The sequence below is a fragment of the Rhinolophus ferrumequinum genome, chromosome 19, assembly GCF_004115265.2.
Source record: "Rhinolophus ferrumequinum isolate MPI-CBG mRhiFer1 chromosome 19, mRhiFer1_v1.p, whole genome shotgun sequence".
Taxonomy (NCBI): Eukaryota; Metazoa; Chordata; class Mammalia; order Chiroptera; family Rhinolophidae; genus Rhinolophus; species Rhinolophus ferrumequinum.
Window position 1 is genome coordinate 4,005,243 of NC_046302.1, and position 24,385 is coordinate 4,029,627.

The 24,385-nt window shown below is 37.8% G+C and overlaps 1 non-coding gene across 1 annotated transcript; it reads right to left on the reverse strand.

Moving 5' to 3' along the window:
• Positions 1-6,095: 6,095 nt before the first annotated feature.
• Positions 6,096-6,226, reverse strand: LOC117012031 (small nucleolar RNA SNORA76). Its single transcript, XR_004421108.1, has one exon. It is a non-coding gene; the product is annotated as a small nucleolar RNA SNORA76 (small nucleolar RNA).
• Between the last annotated feature and the right edge of the window lie 18,159 nt (positions 6,227-24,385).

Here is a 24,385-nt window from a genome sequence, read left to right on the forward strand (position 1 = left end):
GTGAGCCAGTGCTGCTGGGCTGTGACCTTCAGAAGTGTTTCTCAGCTACCACCATCTCTTGCACAGGTAAGACAGGAAGACTAGAGGAGGCTAGAGTGGGTATATCCCATCTTCCATGTTTCTGATGCTGTGGTAAAACGCAAGGTGGTTAGGCTCTAGTGAAATAGTTTCCCTTTGAGTGCAGGTTTTTGTTAAAGAAAACAGAATGGGTATATTTCACAATGATTACTTTTCCAATTTTGAGTTCATTTTTAATTGGATTTTATTTATTTTCACACTGGTCCCTTTTCTCTGTTTTTGATTTTTATTAATATAATTATGATGTTTCACTGGTGATAATAGCAGGAGTGCTATCAGAAAGCAGAAACAGTATTTTATATAATCTTTTAAATGTTAAACATATCCTGCAAGAAAAAAAACCTTTTAGTTAAAGTTTAATAACTGGTAATTACAACAGATTTATTAGTAAAGCCTGCCAATCAAGATTGGTGGGACAATCTGGTTTTTTTTTTTTTTTTTTTTTTTTTTAAATAGGAATCTCCAAATCCTAGGAAGGACAGATAGAGCTCTTGGTTATTTCTGCAGAAACAAACTATAGCAGGGTTTGTGGGGAGCCATGATTTCTTGTTTATTCTGTAACCTTGCAGACTGGCTCAGTTTTAGCTCTTAAGGCGTTGTCTCTGCTTACACCTGGAGGGTGCTTGCAAGCTGCTAAGGAATGAGGTGGGAACGGCCAGTTCCCGACACAGATCACTGATGATTATCAGGGTAATTGGTGGGCTTTGTCCTTGAGATAATGACTTTGGGAGAGTTTCAGTGAGTCTGTAGTTCATATGTAAAAGTTGCAAATTTTACTTTCAATGAGGAAATGCTCACTCGTGATTGTTAAGCTGCACGTACACAGGTGGTATATATTGGTCAAGGAAAGTAAACTCCGCGCTTCAGGATCACTGAAGACCGGCCGCATCATCAATTGTGTGAGTGTCTCTTTTTCATTCCCACTCCCCTTGTCAGGAACTCGTAACGGCTGGACCGCTACAAGGGTTCTCACAACTCCCAGGGGTATAGATGTATTCCGGATGAGTCTAGATTTCTCAAACACATTTTAAAATATTTTATTTTAATGACAAACCGTAAACTCCACAATTGGTAGATCATAATTGGGTGCGGTCTCCATGAATTAGTGTAAACTTAGAGCCAATATCTAGTATCCTTAACAGGTCTTTGTATTGGATTGAATAGTGTCCCCCTCTAAATTCATATCCTTCCCAGAACCTCAGAACGTGACTTTGTTTGGAAATACGGTCTTTGCAGATGTAAAAAGATAAGGTCATGCTGGATTAAGGTGGGTCCTAAATCCAATGACTACAGTCACTTATAAGAAGAAGAAAGGATACACAGAGATACACACACAGACACAGGGAAGAAGGCCATGTGAAGAGGGAGCCAGGGACTGGAATTTCGCTGCCACAAGCCAAGGAACACCAGTAGCATCAGAAGCTGAAAAAGGCAAGAAAGGAGTCTCCTCTAGAGACTTTGGAAGGATCATGGCCCTGCCAACACCTCACTTTCAGATTTCTGATCTTTAGACATGTGAAAGAATACATTTCTCTTGTTTTAAGCACTTAGTTTGCAATAATCTGTTACAGCAGCCTGGAGAAGTTAATACGTCTGAATATTTTTCTTCCACAGCGCACAGCAAGTAAACATCATTCTCTTTCAGAAAGGGTTGGAATACATTTTAAAGTTTACCTGTGGAATACCTTAGGGTTCTTCCTCAAGGTTACTTGGTCTCCTCTTCAATGATGGAGCTCTGGTTCTGTGAACTGACTTAGGTCTGGAAACTGGGTAAAAGTTCATTGATGTGTCTTGAGTCAGGTTTCTGGCCATCAGACCTGGAGTTTTTCCTGTTAAGTAAATCAAGTAACATTTTAATAGGTTGCTCATCTATTTCATTTCTAGGGACACTGTAATTAATCAACAACTGCCAAAAATTCCTGCAGGTCAACACATTTTGATTAGCATTTTGTCTTTGAAGCACATTACTATAAATGTGCCCACTTTGTCTTTGGTTAATGGTTGTCATTAACCAGACTGGGTTAAGGACTCATCTCTGCTACCTTTGGATCCTAACATCCTGTTGAAATAAAAAAAACCCAACATAATGGTGGTATCTTGCACCATAATACCTAGCCAACAGTGGACATCAGCATAGAATTTTTCAAAATTGCTAATGCTCTACTCACTGATGTATATCTGAATGCTTGAGTGACTAGAATGTCCTTCTCATGGGATACAGAGCAGATGGAAGCATATATGTCACACACACTATAGCTACTGTAACAATCCTACCCTCCAAAGCCATTGCATTTTTTTCTTCTATAATATGTTATGCCAAAGAAGTTCTAGCCTCTCAACCTCATTAAACATAGATCAATATTGAGTTCAAATCCCAGTCAGTTAACAAAATAAATAGTTAAAGCCACTTCCGGTTTCTCAAGTTAACATACTAAACTGGAATTAATCAATTAATATTGTAAATAATAATTAATGGAATCCATATTAATATTTTTAGTCTCATTCCATGTTACAGGCTGTCCCATTCAGTCTAACACCTTTAGAATCTATTTCCACACACATTCCCTGAGTTTATGCCAACATAAATGAATAAAAATTTTCATTGCTATTGATGTATAAGCTTTTGCCTCCTTTATCAGACTTTGATCTTATACCCTGCAGCACACTGAAATCTGTTCCTTATTACGGGACTACAGGAAGGAAGGCAGGGTATGGCTGAGGTGGATGTTGAATAGAATAGACATCCTCTTACAATGCAGCTGGTTCAGATCTGGTTATTTCAGGGTCTACAAGCAAATCTCAGATATCAAAATAGGCTGCTTCCACTGGCATGGGAATGACTCAGAGGTTCAAGGTACTTGGCTTCATCTAAGCCCAACAAGAAGTCTTCATTCAGTTTTTTAGAATCTTAGTCTTTCACAATCAACACCTTAATTTTCATATGAGAGACATGGTGAGGCTGTGAATTTCATTTATTCATTTGAGTTTCTCTTTAAAAAACTTTATTGAGATATAATCCACATAGCATACAATACATCCATTTAAAGTATACAATTGAATGGCTTTTAATATATTTACTATATGTTCAACCACCACCACAATCAATTTTATATTTTCACTATCCCAAAAAGAAATTCTGCACTCCTTAGGTGTCACCCCTCAATCCCTCCATCCACCTCCCAGACATAGGCAACCAATAACCTATTTTCTGTCTCTATAATTGCCTGTTTTGGACATTTTATATCATATACTATATGATCCTTTGTGACTGGCTTTTCACTTAACATAAGAATTTAAAGCTTAACCCATGTTGTAGCATGTAGCATTGGTACCTCATTCCATGTTATGGCTGAATAATATTGCATAGCTATACCATGTTTTATTTATCCATTCATCAAATGGTGAACATTTGATAGCTAGTGATGTTGAGTATCATCTTGTGTGCCTGTTGGCTATTTGTATATCTTCTTTGGAGAACTGTGTATTCAGATCCTTTGCTAATTTTTAACTGGGTTATTTGTATTTTTATTAAGTTATAGCAATTCTTTATGTATTCTAGAAACAGGTCCCTAATCAGATATAAAATTTGAAAAAAGTTTTCTCCCATTCTGTTCGTTGTCATTTTACTTTTTTAAAAAAAATTTATTTCCTTTATATTAGTTTCAGGTATACAAAACAACAAAATGATTAGACATTTACACCCCTCACAAAGTAATAACCCCCCCAAGTGTACTACCCCTCTGACATTGTAATAGTTATTACAATACCATTGACTATATTCCCTATGCTGTACTTTACATCCCATGACTATATATATATATATATATATATATATATATATATATATATACACACACTCTCATTTTACTTTCTTAATAGTTTCCTTTGAAACATAAAAGTTTTTAATTTTGATGATGGTCCACTTTACCTATTTGTTCTTTTGGAGTCTTATCGTTACTGTGCAAAAGGTCCAGCTGTTCGATTCATGAAAGCCAAAACTCAAGAGGTGAAGTTGGTGGAAAGAAAAGCAGTTTTATTCCAAAATGCCAGCATTAAGGGAAGTCAGGAGACTCCCTGTCACAAAGACTGCCTTCCTTCTCTTAATACTGCCAAAAGGTTTTATAGGCACATCAGGAGAGGCAGAACAAAGGAAGAAGCTGGCCAGGCAACTCCAGAAAAAAGCACTTCCTAGAAGCTGGTCTGCCCCTGGGTCAGGAGTGAATCCCATACAGAGGCAAAAAAAACCCTCCCAGGTTACTGGGCCAGGCATGCACACTGGCCCAAAGTAAACAGAACTATTGACATTGGTGTGCATAGTTAATGTGTAGCAAACAGAGTTATTAAGGTTTGGCAGGAGAGAAAGAAGCAAATAAAAAAATTTTTCAAAAAGTCCCAAGCCAAACCTCAGACAAATCGAATTACATCAGAGATTTAAATTTCAAAAATAGAAGATATAGGGTCACTGTTGCATTATCTAAGAAGCCATTGTCTAAGGTAAGGTCATGAAGATTTTCCCCTAAGTTTCCTTTTAGCACTTTTAATAATTTTAAATCTTACATTACATATTTGATCCACTTTAATTTTTTTTTCAATGTTGCCAACTTTATTTTGTGCATTTGTGTCAGAATGTTTAGTTTACAAGTGTGAAGGCTCTAATTGTACAATTTGCTTTTAGAAGTACATTAAAAATGATTTTGTGTAAAGCTTCATTCAACATCAAAATTACCTTGGGTAACTTTTGATAACTTCCATCTGTGGACTGTGCTAATAGTGGTTTTAGAACCTTGCCTGAACATGAACTTTAAAGAAATTAATATATTGAAAAAAATATTTGAAACCTTATTTGATTACTTTAATGACACCATTAAACCATTTGACTTAAATTATTTGACCATTCCAGTTGGTGTACTAATTTCTCATTGTGTAGGCCAATTTCCCTGTCAGTCCGCATGTCTTGTTCACTGGTCTTTATAATTTCTGTGCAATAACTAAAGGCAAAGGCACTGCTGTGTGAAGAGATTACACATGACTGTACCTTATTGCACTTAAATAGTATGTGGGGATTTACAATCGCTTGCATTGTTTCACAAAATAAATATCTCATGTCAAATACTAGATACGCATCTAAGTTATTTCTAAATACTGTTTATAGGGACAGAATAGTGGGTACAGGGCACTTACGTGGCCCTAGGTCGCCAATAGCTTGCATTTCCTCGGTGATCACGGGACCAGCCCTTTTAAGGTAGTCACACCAGACCAGAGGCAGGTGCTATTATCCCCAATCCACAAGTAAAACCCTGAAGGGGCAATCTTCCTGAACAGGAGCTCACACCCATAATTGCCTTGTAGTCCTGTTAACTTGGTGCCCCCTCCAGTTACTAAGTACCACAGCAGTTCACACTGCGCCTGTGCATCCTTGCCCTTCTCCACCTGCTGCCTTGTACTCAGAATGGGTGTACATTTCACCTAATCCCAGTGAGGCATCGTTCATCACCTAGAGTCTGGATTACTAAGGACTGTGTACTTTAGGTGCCTATGTTGTGCCCAGTAACGCATAAAATTTAACTCACCTCCACAACTACCATGTTGTAAGCTGTTTAGGCTAACTGGGACAAATTCATTTGAACAATGCTTTTAGCCCCACACTTGGAACGGTATCCAAAGCAGTTCGCCTTAAATGGTACTTTTTGTAAAAAGGTCGTTGCTACATCTTAGTCAGGTAAATTCATGCACCTCAAGACCGAAGCCAGTTCCTGTCAAGTACACTACGACCTGAAACTTACTCCAGACCGTGTCCGTTTCTCATCTACCTCTAGAGGCCATCCAGTTAACTGCGTGTCTCACTGATCAGCACAAAGAGGGCAGTCGGGGCTTACAGGGCAGGCACAGGAATATGCGGGGCATTAAGTAGCAGAGCCTACAGGACACTGACATCTCCCCAGGGCACGTCAACCGTGGCTCTAGGGACTGAGTCGACACAACCCCCTAGGAAACCCGCCACCAGCAGCGCGGTGCTGCCCTGATGCTTGCGGTTAAAAGGGCCGCTGGCGGAGAGCAGACATCCCCAGTTATGCGCAAGCGTGTGCTCTGGCGCTGTAGCCTGACCCCGGCGCCACGCACAGGCGCAGCGGGGGCTCAAAGGCAGCGAGTGAGTTAATTTTTGTATGTGGTATTAGGTAATGGTCTAACTTAATTTTTTTTTTTTTTTTTTTTTTTTTTTAACATGTGGATATCCAGTTGTTCTGGCACCATTTGTTGAAAAGACTGTCTTTTCCCCCGCTGAATTGTCTTGGTACCCTTGTTTTGACATCAACTGAACATAGTATGAGGTTTCATTTTGGGACTTTCAAGAAATTACATCTACAAAACCCTGAATTCAAAATAAGGTCATAATTCACAGGTTCCAAGAGGATAAGAGTTTTGCGTGACATTATTCAACCCAGTAAAGCTATCTTAACAATACTAAGTCTTCTGACCAGGGATCATGAGATGTTTTTCTATGTATTTAGGCATTTTTTAATTTCTTTCAACAATGTTTTAGCTTGGGGGATATAAATTTTGCATTTATCTTATTAAATTTATTTCTAAGTATTTATTCTTTTTGATGCTGTGGTAAATGGAATTATTTTCTTAATTTCGTATTTGGTTTGTTCATTGTTCCCATACACAATTGATTTTTGTATATTGATGTATCCTAGAACATTGCTGAACTTGTTTATTAGTTGTAATAAACATTTTAATGGATTTCTTAGGGTTTTATGCTGTGATTCTATAACGAAATACATTTTAATATTGATTTCCACCAATATCTGCACTGTGGTTATAAGAAGTAAGATAATTTTTATGCTTTTTTTATAACTTCTATAGACGCTGTCTAGTTCTCTGATGGTGACTGTGACATGAACTAAGAATTTAAAGACCCAAACTTGTCATTTTCCTCTTGGTATCAATTTATCAATTAAGGACAGTTAGAGGAAGGAAATTAAGCCAGTTATTTTTACAGAAAGAACCAAAGTAGAAAGAATTATTAGCTAGGTATAAAGTTATTAACTAGACAAAAAGTTGTTAAAAATAGAATAGTAATGCATAATGGTACCAAAGAAAGCAGTGAGGACTGGTAGAACTGTTACAAATTAGGAGACTGGGGAAGGGCTTCAATGTAGCTAAAACTCAGACGTCTGAGGAGGGAGAAGTGTTCAGTTTGTGCTGGTGTCTCTGTGGAGGCTTGTTCTCTAAATGTTGGAAAACTAAGGAAGCATACAAGGAGCCAACAGGAAACAGGCAGGAAAGAACAAGTCCCTATTCCTCCTCCCATCTTCATGATCTTCCTCTAATATCCCCTATTGGTAATAAAGCAAAATAGAGGGCTAGCCAGTGAAGCAAAAATGTGATTTGAAGAATTCCAGGCCAGTATCACAAAGCACAGTATAGAAGAGTGGGTTTGTAAGTGGAGATATATAGCTTAATACGTGTCACACAGTGCCAGCTCTATCGTGTGCCATATGGGTATTTCTTTACGTGGTATGGACATCATAGTTCATATGTCCAACCTCCACCCACTGCCCCACAAATGCTTTAAGCATGAGTTCAAGTCCCAACAATGTAGTCTGGCTTTGGGAGGATGGACCTAGGGAACAGGCCTGAGCAAACCATAGGAGCTAGCTGGATTATTTGGGTGGAAATTTCCAAGGTCTTGGGTAAAGAGTGTGGTCTAGGTGGAAGCACAGACTCTGAAGGCACATCCCCTTGATCCCACAGATGCCTGACCTGTAGATAAAGGCACAGCTGGGGGAGAACCCTGTAACCTGGGACTATGGATGATCCTAGCAAGAAGCCAGAGAAGCTTACAAGGTAGATAATAATGTCACCAATTTAAATTGTGAATAGAGGAGAGGATCACAATTGGGGAAAGTTGATGAGTTCATTTTGGGCATTTTGAAAGGCAGCATAGTGAACTATGTAACAGCACAGACTCTAGAGAGCCTGGATTCATAGCCTCACTCCTCTATTTATTAGCCATGCATTTTAAGGAAAATTACTTAACTTCTTTATGCCTCAATTTCCTCATTTGTAAAATAAAGATAATAGTCGCATAGGGTCATTGTGAAGATTAAATAAGTTATAATGTGCAAAGTTCTAGGACAAAGTGATTATTTGTAATCTTTGAGGTATCTGTAAGGTGTCTAGTAGGCAGCTGGATATGTGAGTCTAAATTCAAGTGGGAGGCCTGAGCTGGAGATACAGATTTGAGAGATACATAGTTGTCACTTGAAGAGAGGAAAAAAGTGCTCCAGAGAAGTCTTGGGTAAGAATACAAGTGTAGTTATGGACCTCTAAAAGGCCAAGATATTTGGGGCATCAGAGGGAGAGAAGCACATGAAGGAGGCAGCAAAATATCCCTACCTATGCACACAAACACACGTATCACACTACAGTGACATAGATGGTTGCACGACCTCATCCTCCTGCTCAGAGCCACAATAAACCATCAGAGAAAGACTTCCCTAGTTTCACACTTTCAAAATTGAATGAAAACAAAGGTGCAAACTTTAGGCTGTACATCTGTAACATGTTAAGTACGAACTCCCGCAAAATTGAAGTGCCAGAGCAAACTCAGCTGATTTGCCTACACTTGCCCTCTTTACTTCTTGACTTCCACTTACTCTGCAGTCTGGCTTATCACGGTCTGGCTTCCACTCTCAGCACTCTGTTTCAGCCTTGTTTGGCAAGTGACCAAGATCTTACTGACAAATAAAATGGACATCTTGCCAACACTTGATGCTGTTGATGTCTCTTTTTCTTGGAACAATAATTTCTTTATCTCTTGAATTTTGAGACACTGTTGTCTCCCAGTTTTCCCCCTAAACCCATCCCCATAATTGCACAGGCTCTTCTTCCTTGGCATTCCAGAATTCTTTTTCTTCCCTCAAAATGGGTGATGTTATTAATAAGCATAATAGATATGGGAAATTATTTTTGTTGTTGAAATCAGTGGTATCCGTGGTATATGGATTGTTTAGAAATATGGTGTAAGCATTCTCCCCTCCCCCTTATATAAAAAGAGTATGCTTTTCCATAATATGAAGAGTCTAGCAATCAGTGATCCTTATAGCCTGTATACTTCAGAATCAAGCTTATATACCATAGATTCTGTGTCCCAGCCACTGACTTAAGATGTTAGAGTGACGTCATCAAAATGGAGGCGTGAGGTGAGCCTCTTGAAATCTCCCCTGGAATTTACAACAAACTAAACAACTATAACTCCACAAAGGACTCCCTGCACAACAGCCGGCCAGGCAAGATAAAGAGGCTCACTACTGAATTCACCTAAAGGTGGGCAAATTATGCTTCCAGGGGAGGAGGGAAGGGAGAAGTATGGAGACAGGGTCAGGCAGGCCCAGGACGCAGACCTAGTTCAGTGCGCCCAGCTCGCTGCATCCCAGAAATACAGCAGCTGTGGGAGAGGGAAGAACTCGGAATACTAGGGCTCCATTTATGGCCCACAGGGCTGAGGGGACAGCATATACTCGGCTGAACCCAATGCTCATGGCAGAGAACTTGGAGCAAAGACTGAGAGAAGAAGGCTGAAAACGGTGGTTTAAACCCTCACTGCCACAGAGAATAGAAGCCTTAGGCACTGAAACTAGCCGCCGCCTCCCTACCCTCCCAGAGCTCGTGCTGCCCTCACCTGCGCAGTGCTAGAAGCGGAACACTACCAGTGTGTCAGATCAAAAGAACAGAATATTTGCAGTTCTGAGAACTGTGGTCTGCAAACACAGATTCCCAGCCAACTAGTTCCAGCAAAGGGGAGGGAGCTGTGGAAGCAAGATTGGCTGTGGTGGTGGTCGCTGCCATTGCTCTGGCCCATCTCTCACAACCCACCCTGCCCCTGTCCCCACCTATCTGAGTGGATCCTTGTAGGAGTAAACAGAACTGCTAAACACAAGGGCTCTAAATCTAGTGGACAAAGAGTTTTGGAACTTTAAAAGCTGTCCGAATCCCCTCATGGACATGGAGCCCTATGACCAAAGTAAACTGTTAACCCACCTTCCATGGAATCCCCCCATTGTGTGATAAGATAGAATAGTGCAGAGAAAACATAACACTACAGTGTGAGAGGGGGAAAAAGGCTGCAGTCGGAGGGAAAATAAAACATTCTACAAACACGTACTGGAAAACAAAAGAAAGACCTCTTCTTATCAAACTGTTGCAGAATCCACCCCTCTAGATGTCTAGGAAGAGAAACAATAAATCATCAATTGCCATGAATAACCAAGGCAACAAGAGAGCTCAGAAAAAGTGAAAGGTCTCCAGAAAAGGAACTTAAAGATATGGAAATATGTGACTTAAATGACAGAGAATTCAAGATTGCAGTTCTGAAAAAACTCAACGAGTTGGAAGAAAACACAGAAAGACAGTTTAATGAACTCAGGAACACCATCAAAGAACAACATCAACATTTACCAAAGAGATTGAAATTTTAAAAAAGAACCAAATAGAATTTCTGCAGATTAAGAACTCAGTAGAAGAAATGAAGAATGAAATAGCCAGCTTACGTAGTAGAGTTCACCAGATGGAGGAAAGAATCAGCGACATCGAAGATAGAAACCTGGAAATGACACGGATGGAAGAAGAAAGAGACTTGAGACTTAAAAGAAATGAAAGAACTCTACAAGAACTGTATGACTCCATCAGAAAGAGTAATGTAAGAATAATGGGCATACCAGAAGGAGAAGAAAGAGAGAAGAGAACAGAGAGTATATTTAAACAAATAGTCAATGAGAACTTCCCATACTTGTGGAAAGAACTGGATCCTCAAATCCAAGAGGCAAATAGAACACCTAATTACCTCAACCGCAACAGGCCTTCTCCATGGCACATTGTATTGACGCTGTCAAAAATCAATGACAAAGAAAGAATCCTCAAGGCAGCCAGGGAAAAGAAGATGGTAACCTACAAAGGAAAGCCCATTAGATTATCATCAGATATTTCAGCAGAAACTCTAAAAGTCAGGAGGGAGTGGAACCAAATAGTCAAACTACTGAAAGAGAGAAATTATAAGCCAAGAGTAATATACCCAGCAACTATATCCTTTAGATATGAAGGAGGAATAAAGACCTTTCCAGACATACAGATGCGGAGGGAATATTCTAATACATGACCTGCACTAAAAGAAATACTAAAGGAGGCTATCTGACCACCATCAACAGGGACAATTTGTGGCAACCAAAACATAAAAAGGGGGAGAGTAAAGGCCTGAACTGGAACATAGGAATGGAGAAAGTAAGCATGCTGAAGAAAATGGAATACTCTAAATATCAAACTTTCTTTTACATAAACTTAAGGGTAACCACTCAAAAAACAAATCCAGAACTGAAATATATACTGTAATAAAAGAAGAAACAGAGGGAAACATCAAAGAATAATACCACCACACAGAAATAATAGACAACCACAAAAAGGCAAAGAAACAATGAAGACACAATCTTACCAGAAAACTAAAGACAGAATGATAAGAAATCTTCACATATCAATTATCACCCTAAATGTAAATGGACCGAATTCACCAATAAAAAGCAGATTGGATCAAAAAACTAAATCCAACCATATGCTATCTCCAAGAGACACATCTCAGCTACAAGGACAAGCATGGACTCAAAATGAAAGGGTGGATATTGACATTCCAAGCAAATGGCATCCAGAGAAAATCAGGTGTAGCTATACTGATATCAGATGAAATAGACTTCAGGGTGAAAAAGGTAACAAGAGACAAAGATGGATAATTCATAATGGTAAAGGGGACTATGCAACAAGAAGACATAACAGTCATCAATATTTATTCCCCCAATCAGGGAGCACAGAAATACACCAAGGAACTACTAACGGAACTAAAGGGATAAATTGACCAAAACACATTTATACTAGGGGACCTAAATACATCATTGACATCTATGGATAGATCACCCAAACAGAAAATAAATAACGAAATAGCAGCCCTAAATGACACAGTAGATGAAATTGATATAATTGACATTTATAGAGCACTTCATCCTAAAACATCAGACTATACATTTTTTTCTAGTGTACATGGAACATTCTCAAGGATAGACCATATATTGGGACATAAAACTAACCTCAGCAAATTTAAGAAGATTGACATCACACCCAACATATTCTCTGATTACAAGGCTTTGAAATTGGATATCAACTGCAAAAAGAAACCAGGAAAAAAAAAAAAAACGTGGAGATTAAACAACATACAGTTAAAGAACGACCAGGTCAAAGAAGAAGTTAGAGGTGAGATCAAGAGATACACAGAAACAAATGAGAATGAAAATACATCCTACCAAAATTTTTGGGATGAGCAAAAGCAGTTTTAAGAGGGAAATTTATATCATTACAGGCCTATCTCAACAAACAAGAAAAATCCCAAATAAATAAACCTCACGTTACATCATAAGAACTAGAAATAGAAGAACAAATGAAAACCAAGGTCAGCAGAAGAAAGGAAATAATAAAAATCAGAGCAGAACTAAGTGAAATAGAGAACAAAAAGACAATAGAAAAAAATTAATGTTTCAAAGAGCTGATTCTTTGAAAAGATTAACAAAATTGGCGAACCCTTGGCTAGACTCACTAAGATAAAAAGAGAGAAGACACTAATAAAAAGAATCAGAAGTGAAAAAGGGGAACTTATCACGGATGCCAGAGAAATACAAAGGATCATCCAAAATACCATGAAGGACTATATGCCACCAAATTCAATGACCAAGAAGAAATGGTCCAGTTCTTAGAAATATATAGCCTTCCTAGGCTGAACCATGAAGAACTGGAAAATCTAAATAGACCGACCAACAGTAACGAAATTGAATCAGTCATCCAAAACCTTCCCAAAAGCAAAAGTCCGGGACCAGATGGCTTCACTAGTGAATTCTACCAAACCTTCAAAGAGGATATAATACCAATCCTGCTCAAACTCTTCCAAAAAAATGAAGAAGAGACAGTACTTCCTAACTCATTTTATGAGGCCAACATTACCCTGACACCAAAACCTGGTAAGGACAACACAAAAAAAGAAAACTACAGACCAATATCTCTGATGAATACAGATGCAAAAATCCTAAACAAAATTCTAGCATATCGAATACAACAATGCATTAAAAAGATTATTCATCACGACCAAGTGGGGTTCATCCCATGGGCACAAGTATTGCTCAACATATGCAAATCCATCAATGTGATATGTCACATAAACAAAATAAAGGATAAAAATCACAAGATTATATCAATAGATGCAGAAAAAGCATTTGACAAGATACAACATCAATTTATGATTAGAACACTCAATAAAATAGTATAGAAGGAAAATACCTTAACATTATAAAGGCCATATATGAAAAAACCCTCAGCTAATATCATAATTAATGGTGAAAATGTGAAACCCTTTGCTCTGTGACAGGGCTGTCCCCTATCACCTCTGCTTTTCAACATAGCAAGGAAGTCCTCCCAGAGCAATCATAGGAAGTCCTCGCCAGGACAATCAGGCAAGAGAAAGAAATAAAAGGTATCCTAATTGAAAATGAAGAAGTTAAATTGTCACTCTTTGCAGATGACATGATGTCATCTATAGGAAACCCTAAAGACCACCAAAAAGCTATTAGAAACAACCAACGAATACAGTAAAGTTGCTGGCTACAAAATCAACGTACAAAAGTCCATTGCATTTCTACATACTACCAATGAAATCTCAGAAAAAGAAATATTAACTTCTTTATTTGGATGAATTGTATTTCGTTCTTTTGCCTGATTGCTCTGGCTAGGACTTCCAATACTATGTTGAAAAGCAGAGGTGATAGGGGACAGCCCTGTTGTGTTCCTGTATGTAGAGCAAAGGGCTTCAGTTTTTCACCATTAATTATGATATTAGCTGAGGGTTTTTCATATATGGTCTTTATTACACTACAGTATTTTCCTTCTGTACCTATTTTACTAAGTGTTTTAATCATAAATGGATGTTGTATCTTGTCATACGCTTTTTCTGCATCTGTTGATATAATCGTATGAGTTTTGTCCTTTATTTTGTTTATGTGGTGTATCACACCAATGGATTTGCATATGTTGAATCACCCTTGTGCCCCTGGGATGAACCCCACTTGGTTGTGATGTATAATCTTTTGAATGCTTTGTTGTATTTGATTTGCTAGAATTTTGTTTAGGATTTTTGCATCTGCATTCATCAGAGATATTGGTTTGTAATTTTCTTTTTTTGTGTTTATATTTGTCCTTATAGCTGAGATGTATCTCTTGGAGGCAGCATATGGTTGGGTTTAGTTTTTTGATCCAATCTGGTACTATGTGCCTTTTTATTGGTGAGTTCAGTCCAATTTACATTTAGGGTGATTGTTGATATGTGAGGATTTCCTATCATTCCATCTTTGGTTTTCTGGTGAGACTGTGTCTCCGTTGTTTCTTTGCCTTTTTGTTGCTGTCTATTATTTCAGTGTGGTGGTATTCTATGATTTTTCCCTCTGTTTCTTCTTTCGTTATGTTATATATTTCAGTTCTCGATGTTTTGGGGGTAGTTACCCTTAAGTTTATGTAAAAGAAAGTTTGATATTTAGAGTATTCCATTTTCTTCAGCATGCTTACTTTCTCCATTCCCGTATTCTGGTTCAGGCCTTTGCTCTCCCCCTTTTATGTTTTTGTTGTCACTAATTATCCCTGTTTATGCTGGTTGAATAGCCTCCTTCAGTATTTCTCGTGGTGCAGGTCGTATGTTAAAAAATTCCCTCAGCTTCTGAATGTCTGAGAAGGTCTTTATTTCTCCTTCATATTGAAAAGATATCCTTGCTGATATCCTTTGCTTATATTCTTGGCTCATAATTTCTCTCTTTCGATAGTTTGAATATTTGATTCTATTCTGTCCTGGCTTGTAGAGTTCCTGCTGAAAATCTGATGAAAACCTTCTCTAATGGGCTCTTCTTTGTAGGTTACTGTCTTCTTTTACCTGGCAGCCTTGAGGATTATTTCTTTGTCATTAATTTTTCACAGCTTTAATACAATGTGCCTTGGAGAAGGCCTTTTGAGATTGAGGTAACTAGGTGTTCTATTTGCTTCTTGCATTCGCGGATCCAGTTCTTTCCACAGGTTTGGGAAGTTCTCACTGACTATATGAATATAGTCTCTGTTCTCTTCTCCCTTTTTTCTCCTTCTCATATCCCCATTATTCTTATATTGCTCTTTCTGATGGAGTTCTTATAGAGTTCTTTCATTTCTTTTATGTCTCAAGTCTCTCTATTCTTCCATCTGTGTCATTTCCAGATTTCTATGTTTGATGTCACTGATTCTGTTCTTTTGATCTGACAATGCTACTGTTCAGCTTTTAGCACTGGGAGGTTGGGGGGACGAGCTCTGGCAGGGTGGGGAGGTGGTGTATGGGCTCAGTGCCTAAGCTTCCTGTTCTCTTCTTGGTAGTGATCACTTGAATTGCGGTTTTCACCCTTCTTCCGTTAGTCTTTGCTCTGAGGTCTCTGCCGTGAGCGTTGGGTTCAGCCATGTTATGTAATCTGATCCCTCAGGTGGGACTGTGTGCCATAAGAGGAGCATTAGCAGTTCGAGTTCTACTCTCTCCCATGGCTGCGGTTGTTCCGGAATGCAGGGAACTCTGAGATCCAGTCTGTGCTCTGCGCCTGCGTGTCCCTCGTCTCCACACTTCCCGCTTCACCCTTCCCCGCTCACCTAATTTGCCCCTTTAGATACTTTCAGTTGCACACCTCTTCGTCTTGCCTGTCTGCTGCACAGGGAGTCCTTTGTGAAATTTTAGTTGTTCAATTTGTTGTAAATTCCAGGGGAGATTTCAAGAGGCTCACCTCGTGTCGCCATTTTTATGATGTAATCTGCAATTGTCACAATTTTAACATATGAATATAGAGGTTATTCAATTCAACCCATAACAGGATTTTTTCACAACATTTTGGATATTATAAGAAACAATGGGAATGGAGGAGGAAAAGAATAGAAGGGGCAACATGCATACCAGATATGGTAGCAAGATTTAAAAAAATAATAACCTGGACAATTTTTTAAATTAGTTTCAGGTGTACAAAAAAACATAATGTTCCTCACAAAGTGATAACTCCTCCAAGACTACTTTTCACCTGATATCATACATAGCTATTACAAAATTATTGACTATATATCTTTATGTTGCACATCCCATGACCACATATATATATATATATATATATATATATATATATATATATATATTTAATTATAGTTCTCATTCAATATTATTTTACATTAGTTTCAGGTGTACAGCTCAGTGGTTAGGAATTTATATAATTTATGAAGTGATCCCCTAATAAGTCCAGTACCCATCTGACATCTTCATAGCCTTTACAAGATTATTGATTATATTCTCCATCTCCATGGCTATTCTGTGACTACCAATTTGTATTTCCTAATTCCTTCACCTTTCTCACCCACCCACCAACACGTCTTCCATCTAGCAACCATTAGTATTTTCTTTGTATCCAAGTCTATTTGTTTTGTTTGTTCATTCAGTCTGTTCTTTAGATTCCACATAAAAATGAGATCATATGGTATATGTCTTTCTCAGTTTGACTTATGTCACTTAGCATAATATCCTCTAGGTCCATCCATGTTGTTGCAAATAGTAAGATTTCATTCTTTTTTATGACAGAGTAATACTCCATTGTATAAGTATACCACAATTTCTTCATCCAATCGTTTATTAATGGACTTTTCAGTTGTGTTCATATCCTGGCTATTGTGAATACCATTGCAGTAAACATAAAAGGATATATCTCTTTTTTTTTTTTTTTTTTTTTTTTTCCAAATTAGTGTCTTGGATTTCATGGATAAATACCCAGGAGTGGAATTGCTGGGTCATAAGGTAGTTCTACTTTTAATTTTTTGAGGTACCTTCATACTGTTTTCCATAGCGGCTACACCAATTTGCAATCCCACCAACAGTTCACTTTTCTTCTCATCCTCACCAGCACTTGTTTATTGATGATAGCCATTCTGACACAGGAGTGAGGTGGTTTCTCATTGTGGTTTTAATTTGCATTTCTTTGATGATTAGTGACACTGAGCATCTTCTCATATGTCTATTAACCGTCTGTATTCCCTCTTTGGAGAAATGTCTATTCAGGTCCTCTGCCCATTTTTTCATTGGATAGTTTGTTTTTTTGGTGTTGAGTTGTATGAGTTTTTTTTTTTTAAATAAATTTTGGATATTAACCCCTTATCAGATTTTGTCATTGGCAAATATCTTCTCCCATTCAATAGGATGTCTTTTTGTTTTGTTGATGGTTTCCTTCGCTGTGCAAAAACTTTTTAGTTTGATGTAGTTCCATTTGTTTATTTTTTCTTTTGTTTCCCTTGCTTGAAGAGATATAGCAGTAAAAATGTTACTAAGGGTAATATCTGAGAGTTTGCTTCCTATATTTTCTTCTAGGAGTTTTGTGGTTTTGGGTCTTACAGTTAAGTCTTTATTATATTTTGAATTTATTCTTGTATATAGTGTAAGACGGTTGTTCAGTTTCATTTTTGTATGCATCCGTCCAGTTTTCCCTGAACATTTATTAAATAGATTAACTTTACCTCAATGTAAATTCTTGCTTCCTTTGTCATAGCTTAAATGACCATATAGGCATGGGCTTATTTCTGGGCTCTCTATACTGTTCTATTGTTTATGCGTCTTTTTGTATGCTAGTACCAATGTTGTTTTGATCACTGTGGCCTTGTAGTATAATTTGATATCAGGTAGCATGATACCTCCAGCTTTGTTTTTCTTTGTCAGGATTGCCATGGTTATTCAGGGTCTTTTATGGTTCCATATAAATTTTAAGATTATTTGTTCTAGTTCTGTGAAAAATGCCATTGGTATTTTGATAGGGATTGCATTGAATCTATAGATTGCTTGGGTAGTATGAACTTTTAAACTATATTAATTCTTTCTATCTATGAGAATAGTATATGTTTCCATTTATTTGTATCTTCATTAATTTTTCTCTCCAATGTCTCATACTTTTCTGAGTACAGGTCTTTTATTTCCTTGGTTAAATTTATTCTAAGGTATTTTTAATATGCAATTGTAAATGGGATTGTTCTTAATTTCTCTTTTTGATGTTTCATTATTGGTGTATAAAAATGCAACCGATTTCTGAATATTAATTTTGTATCCTGCTACTTTACTAAATTCATTCATCAGTTCTAATAGCTTTTTGGTGGAATCTTTGGAGTTCTCTATATACAGAGGGTGTCAAAAAATGTATACACATTTTAAGCAAGGAAAAAACTATTAATTGTAATACTCAATACATACCAATAACAAAAGATAAATACAAGTCACGTTTGACTTTTGCAATAGCAAAAGGTGCTCAAAGTGGTTACCATTAGCGTCCAGACACTTCTGATTATGGCAAATTACTGCTTGAGCATAGATAATATCTCTTAAAATGTGTATACATTTTTTGGGAATACCTGGTATAGTATCATGTCATCTGCAAATTATGACAATTTTATTTCTTCCTTTCCCATTTGGATACCTTTTATTTCTTTTTCTTGTCTGATTGCTGTGGCTAGAACTTCCAGTACTTCGTTGAATAAAAGTGGTGAAAGTGGGCATCCTTACTTTATTCCTGATCTTAAGGGGAATGCTTTTAGTTTTTCTCCATTGAGTGTGATGTTAGTTGTGGGTTTCAGGTCATATATGGCCTTTATTATGTTGAGGTATGTTCCCTCTACTTCCACTTTGCTGAGAGTTTTTCTCTTATGTCAGGCTAGATTTTTTTCTTCATTTATTGATACTACTATATGAGTTTTATTTTTCATTTTGTTTATGTGGTGTGTCACATTAATTGATTTGTGAATATTGAACCAGACTAATCATTGCATACCAGAAATACTTGATTGTCTTTTTAATGTATTGCTGAATTCAGTTTGCTAATATGTTGCTGAGGATTTTTGCATCTATGTTCATTAGAGATATTAGCCTATAGTTTGTTTTCTTTTTTTGTAATGTCTGTTTGATTTTGGAAACAGAATAATGATGGCTTCATAAAATAAGCTTGGGAGCCTTTGCTCCACTTTGATATTTTTGAATAGGTTGGGGAGAATAGGTGTTAATTCTTTTTTGAAAGTTTGGTAAAATTTACTTGTGAAGTCATAAGGGCCAGGACTTTTGTTTTTTGGGTGCTTGTTGATTACTGATTCAATTTCTTTGGTAGTAATCAATCTATTCAGATTTTCTGTTTCTTCTTGATACAGCATTGGAAGATTGTATGCTTCTAGGAATTTATCCATTTCTTCCAGATTATCCAATTTGTGGGCATACAGTTGCTCATAGTAATCTCTTAATTTTTTTTTTTGTATTTCTGTGTTGTCTGTTGTCACTTCTTCTCTTGATTTCATTTATTTGGGTCCTCTCTCTTTTTTCTTGATTAGTCTGGTTAAAGGTTTGCCAATTTTTTTGGTCTCTTTCATTTATATCTACTGTGATCTTTATTATTTTCTTTCTTGTGCTCACTTTGAGCTTATTTTACTGTTCTTTTTCCAGTTCCCTTAGGAAAAAACGGACTGTTGATTTGAGACTTTTCTTGTTTCTTTATGTAGGCCTGCATTGCTATGGATTTTCCTCTTAGGACTGCTTTTGTTGTGTCCCATAGATTTTGGTTCATTGTGTTTCATTTTCATTTGTCTCAAGTTATCTTTTGATTTCCTCCTTGATCTCATTAACCCATTCATTATTTAGTAGCATGTTATTTAGCCTCCCTGTGTTTGTGTGTTTTTAGTTTTTTGTTTTTGTTTGTTTTTTTTGTAGTTGATTTCTAGTTTCATACTACTGTGGTCAGAGAAGATACTTGATATGATTTTAAGCTTCTTCAATTTATTGAGATTTATTTTGTGGCCTAACATGTCGTGTATCTTGGAAAATGTTCCATGTACACTTGAAAAGAATGTATATTCTGCTGCTTTGGGGTGAAATACTCTAAAAATATCAAATAAATCCATCTGGTCTAGTATGTCATTTTAGACCGTCTTTTCCTTGTTGATTTTTTTGTCTGGAGGATGCTCATTGATGTCAGTGGGTTTTAATATTCCCTACTCTGACGGTGTTACTGTTGATCTCTGTCTTTATTTGTGTCAATATTTGTTTTATATATTTAGGTTCTCCTATGTAGGGTGCATAGATGTTTACTGGGATTATGTCTGCTTGTTGGATTGATCCTTTTAGTATTATGTAATGTCCTTCTTTGTCTCTTATTATTGTATTCATTTTAAAGTCTATTATGTTTGATATTAGTATTGCTACTCCAGTTTTTTTCTCATTTCCATTTGCATAAAATATCTTTTTCCATCCCTTTACTTTCAGTCTATCTGTGTCTTTCAATCTGAGGTAGTCTCTTGTAGACAGCATATGCATGGGTCTTGTTTTCTTATCCATTCAGCTGTCCTATGTCTTTTTGATTGGAGCATTTAATCCATTTTCATTTAAAATGATTATTGATAGGCACATAGTTATTGCCATTTATTATTCATATGTTTTATCTTCATTTGTTAGTTTGTTTTCTTCCTTCTTCTGCTTAAAGAAGTCCTGTTAACACTTCTTGTAATACTGTCTTGGTGGTAATAAATTCCTTTAGCTTTTCCTTGTCTGGGAATTTGTTTATCTCTCCTTCAATTTTAAATGATAGCCTCGCTGGGTAGAGTAGTCTTGGTTATATGCTCTTGTTTTTTATCACTTTGAATATTTTGTGCCAATCTTTTCTGGCCTGCAGCGTTGAAATATCAGCTGATAGTACTATGGGAGCTCCCTTGTTAGTAACTATTTGTCTTTCTCTTGCTGCTTTTAGAATTCTCTCTTTGTCTTTAACCTTTGTCATTTTAACTATGATGTGTCTTGGTGTGGGCCTGTTTGGTTTCATTGTTTGGAGCTCTCTGTGCTTCCTGGGATTGTATGTCTATTTCCTTCACCAGGTTAGGGAAGTTTTTGGTCATTATTTCTTCAAATAGGCTCTTGATTCCTTGCTTTCTCTCTTCTCCTTCTTGTACTCCTATGATGTGAATGTTGTTACACTTGATGTCCCACACATCCTTAAATTATCTTCAGTGTTTTTTATTCTTTTCTCTTTTTGTTGTTCCAATTGGGTGTTTTCTGTTACCTTATCTTCTAAATCGCCAATTTGATCCTCTGCTTCAGATCTAATCTGCTGGTAATCCCTTTTAGTGTATTCTTCATTTCAGTTATTGCATTCTTTATTTCTGCATGGTTCTTTTTTTATGGTTTCTACATGCTTCTTTATGCTTGTTATCTCTTTGTTGAAATTCTCACTATGTTCCTTATGCAGTCTTATAATCAGTGTTTTTAAGTCTGTGTCTGGTAGGCCTCCATTTCATTTAGTTCTGTATCTGGAGGTTTCTCCTGTTCTTTATTTGAGACTGACTTGTTTCTTTGTTTCCTCATTCTGGGTGCCTCTCTGTTTTTGCTTCTGTATATTAGGTAGATCTCCTATGTCTCTCAATTTTTGCTGGGGCTTTATGTAGTATGTGTCCTGTGTGGTTCAGTGGCAGATTCTCCTTGATCACCTGTGCATGTGTTCCAGGAATGTCCCTTGACTATGCTATGTGTGTTCTCTTGTAGTTGAGTCTTGATTGTTTCTGGCACATCAATGAGTGGGATTGACTCCTAGTCTGATTGAATATAAGGATTGGCTCTGCCCATAGAATATAAGCTGCTGTGTGGGGACTGACCCCTCAGAGGAGGTTTCACCCCTGTAGGCTCTTGTGCCTGTTGAGATGCTCCTTTGAGTGTGCCACTTGTGGGGTAACCCAGGTAGTGCTCTGGTGTGTTCTGAAGCTGACCTCTGGGTGTGTTGTTTCTGGTGTTTGTTGGGAGGGACTCCCTTGCAGGCTAATTTCACCCTTGCCTATTACTAGCCCAAAGCTACCTGTTAGGAGCCACAAAACTATATGTGGTTGGTTGCTGCCTGTACTGGACCTAAAGGCATGTGACGGTGGCCTCTCTGTGAACCAATAGTGGGCCTGAGGTAGCTTACCAAAAGGTCCAGGGTCATCTAGGCCTATTGTTAAACACTGGTTGCCCATAAGGTGCAGCCATTGAAAGAGCCTGCTTGGGTGCATGGGCCAGGTTGGTTGACCTCAGCAATGTAGCACTAGCTGAGTGGGATGGAGTTCAAGGGACTCATGAGACATGGCTGGTGGTTTTTACAAAGTTAATGCAGATTCAGTTCTTATACCACTGCCCAGACTGCGACAGTTTTCACGGGACCCTGAGAATACTACAGCCAACCAGCCATTGCTCATCTTGGGGTAGAGATTGGCCTGTGACCATTTTGCACAATGCCCTTAGAACACCAAAGCCAGCCACCACCTGAGTCTTGCAAATTCCCGAGAGCTGCTCCAAATTGGTTTTGGTGCAGTTTTGGGGTAGTTGTTCACCACCAAAATATCCCCCAGCCATTGTAAATTTTCCACTGCTATAAAAAGCCTCCATGGTTGTGGGGCGGGGCCAGCCATCCAGGTGCCCAGAGTGCCCCGGCAATGCAGCTTTAACTGGGTGGGGTGGAGAGGGCTGTCCTTGGAGCTAAGGGGTGTGGTTGGTGATTTCTACAAGTCAATGCAGTCTCAGCTCCCACACTGATGCAGAGCCTGTGACCACCCCACAAAAATGCCCCCAAAACACCATGGCCAGCCACAGCCCATCTCAAGCCCACCACCACCCATGTTAGGTGCACAAATTTGCATGAGCTGTTCAAGAGAGGCTAACACAGGGCTTGGCTTACCACCCATCAGCAAATGTTTCCTGGGCCACTGCAGGCTGTCCACCTGCTTCAAACAAGTTTCTGCAGCCTGTGGTATATGTCCAGTAGCGTAGCAGTCAAGGGTTTCCCCAGCAATGTAGCACTAGCTGTGTGTGTGTGTGTGTGTGCGCGCGCACGCACGCGGGGAACATGGGCTCAGGCTCAGGGACGTGAGTGACCCTGAGCCAGAACCACCCAGCAAAGCTGTGCCTGCATTACTGAGACCTCCAAAACTCTTGTTTTAAATTGCCAAGTTTTGGAGTAATTTGTTGTGCAGCAAGAGATAACTAACATAACAATCTAAGCTCAATTTGTATTTTATGGGTGAAAACATATTTTATTCAGTGCCCATATATAATTTTGTGCTTTCCATGTTTATTCCTTCCCATTAAAATGTTTTTTCACTAGACAGAGTCCTGAAAAAAAAGAAAAACATGAATTCAATATGCAGCATAAATATTTCAGAGAAATTTAAAAAATGTTTTCTAACAGTGAGGGTGTTTGGAAACAGTAACAGTACACTAGGGGAATTTTGATGATTTCTCTGGGGTGTTAACTAGAGTTTCCCTTCCTGGCCCTATAATTATTTGAAATTCAGTTTTTTTCTATTATTTAGCAGCATTGCTCTGCTGTGCTTACTTTTTCTTATAAGATTTCACAATATTTGATTCTCCAATTTGCTTCTTCATACCCACTGGCATAGTTAAATATTAAACTGAACTCCAGCTGAGTTAAAGTAAAAATTCATTGCTAGTGTTCATATGAAACATTGTTGTTAAATCCCTTGATATTGTCTTTTAATTAAAAAGGACTTACATGTTGAGTGCAACATTGACCAATATTGAGTTACAAATACTTGAGATGTTCTCATAGTAACTAACAGCATTGTTTTCTGACAAAACCCTGAAACTCTTGAGATAACAAATGAAAGAGTTTAGTAACCATGAAGACTCTAGGAATAGCAAACAAATACCTTTGCTATATAAGTGGAGATGGTCTACCCATCTGGATTCTTTGGCTCTAAGTTTCCCAATGTCTCCTAGTCCTCAAGTCAGTTCCAATGACATCTAGTGTGACAGAAATCAGTAACAAGACTTTCTATACCTAGCCTGTTGTAGGTGTGGCTTACAAGTATTTACCTTATAGCAATAGTGTTTTGGTAGATTTGCTTTTAAATTCTTTGAGTCAGGATTTGTACTTCTTTTGATGATTTGTGTATCAAGTCAATGATACCAATAATCAATCTATTTATGAAAGGTGTTCTCCACTCCAAGTCTTTACCAAGTTTTCCTAAAACTGTGTAAAGGACTACAGGAACATTGGCATTGCTTTGAAAAATGACTTGTGGAATCCAGGTCATGCCTCTAAAATTACAAATTTTATATACCTATATCTATTGAATAAATACTTTCTGTGTTTCCTAGTAATCCCTATTTAAAGGAAATTGTTACTTA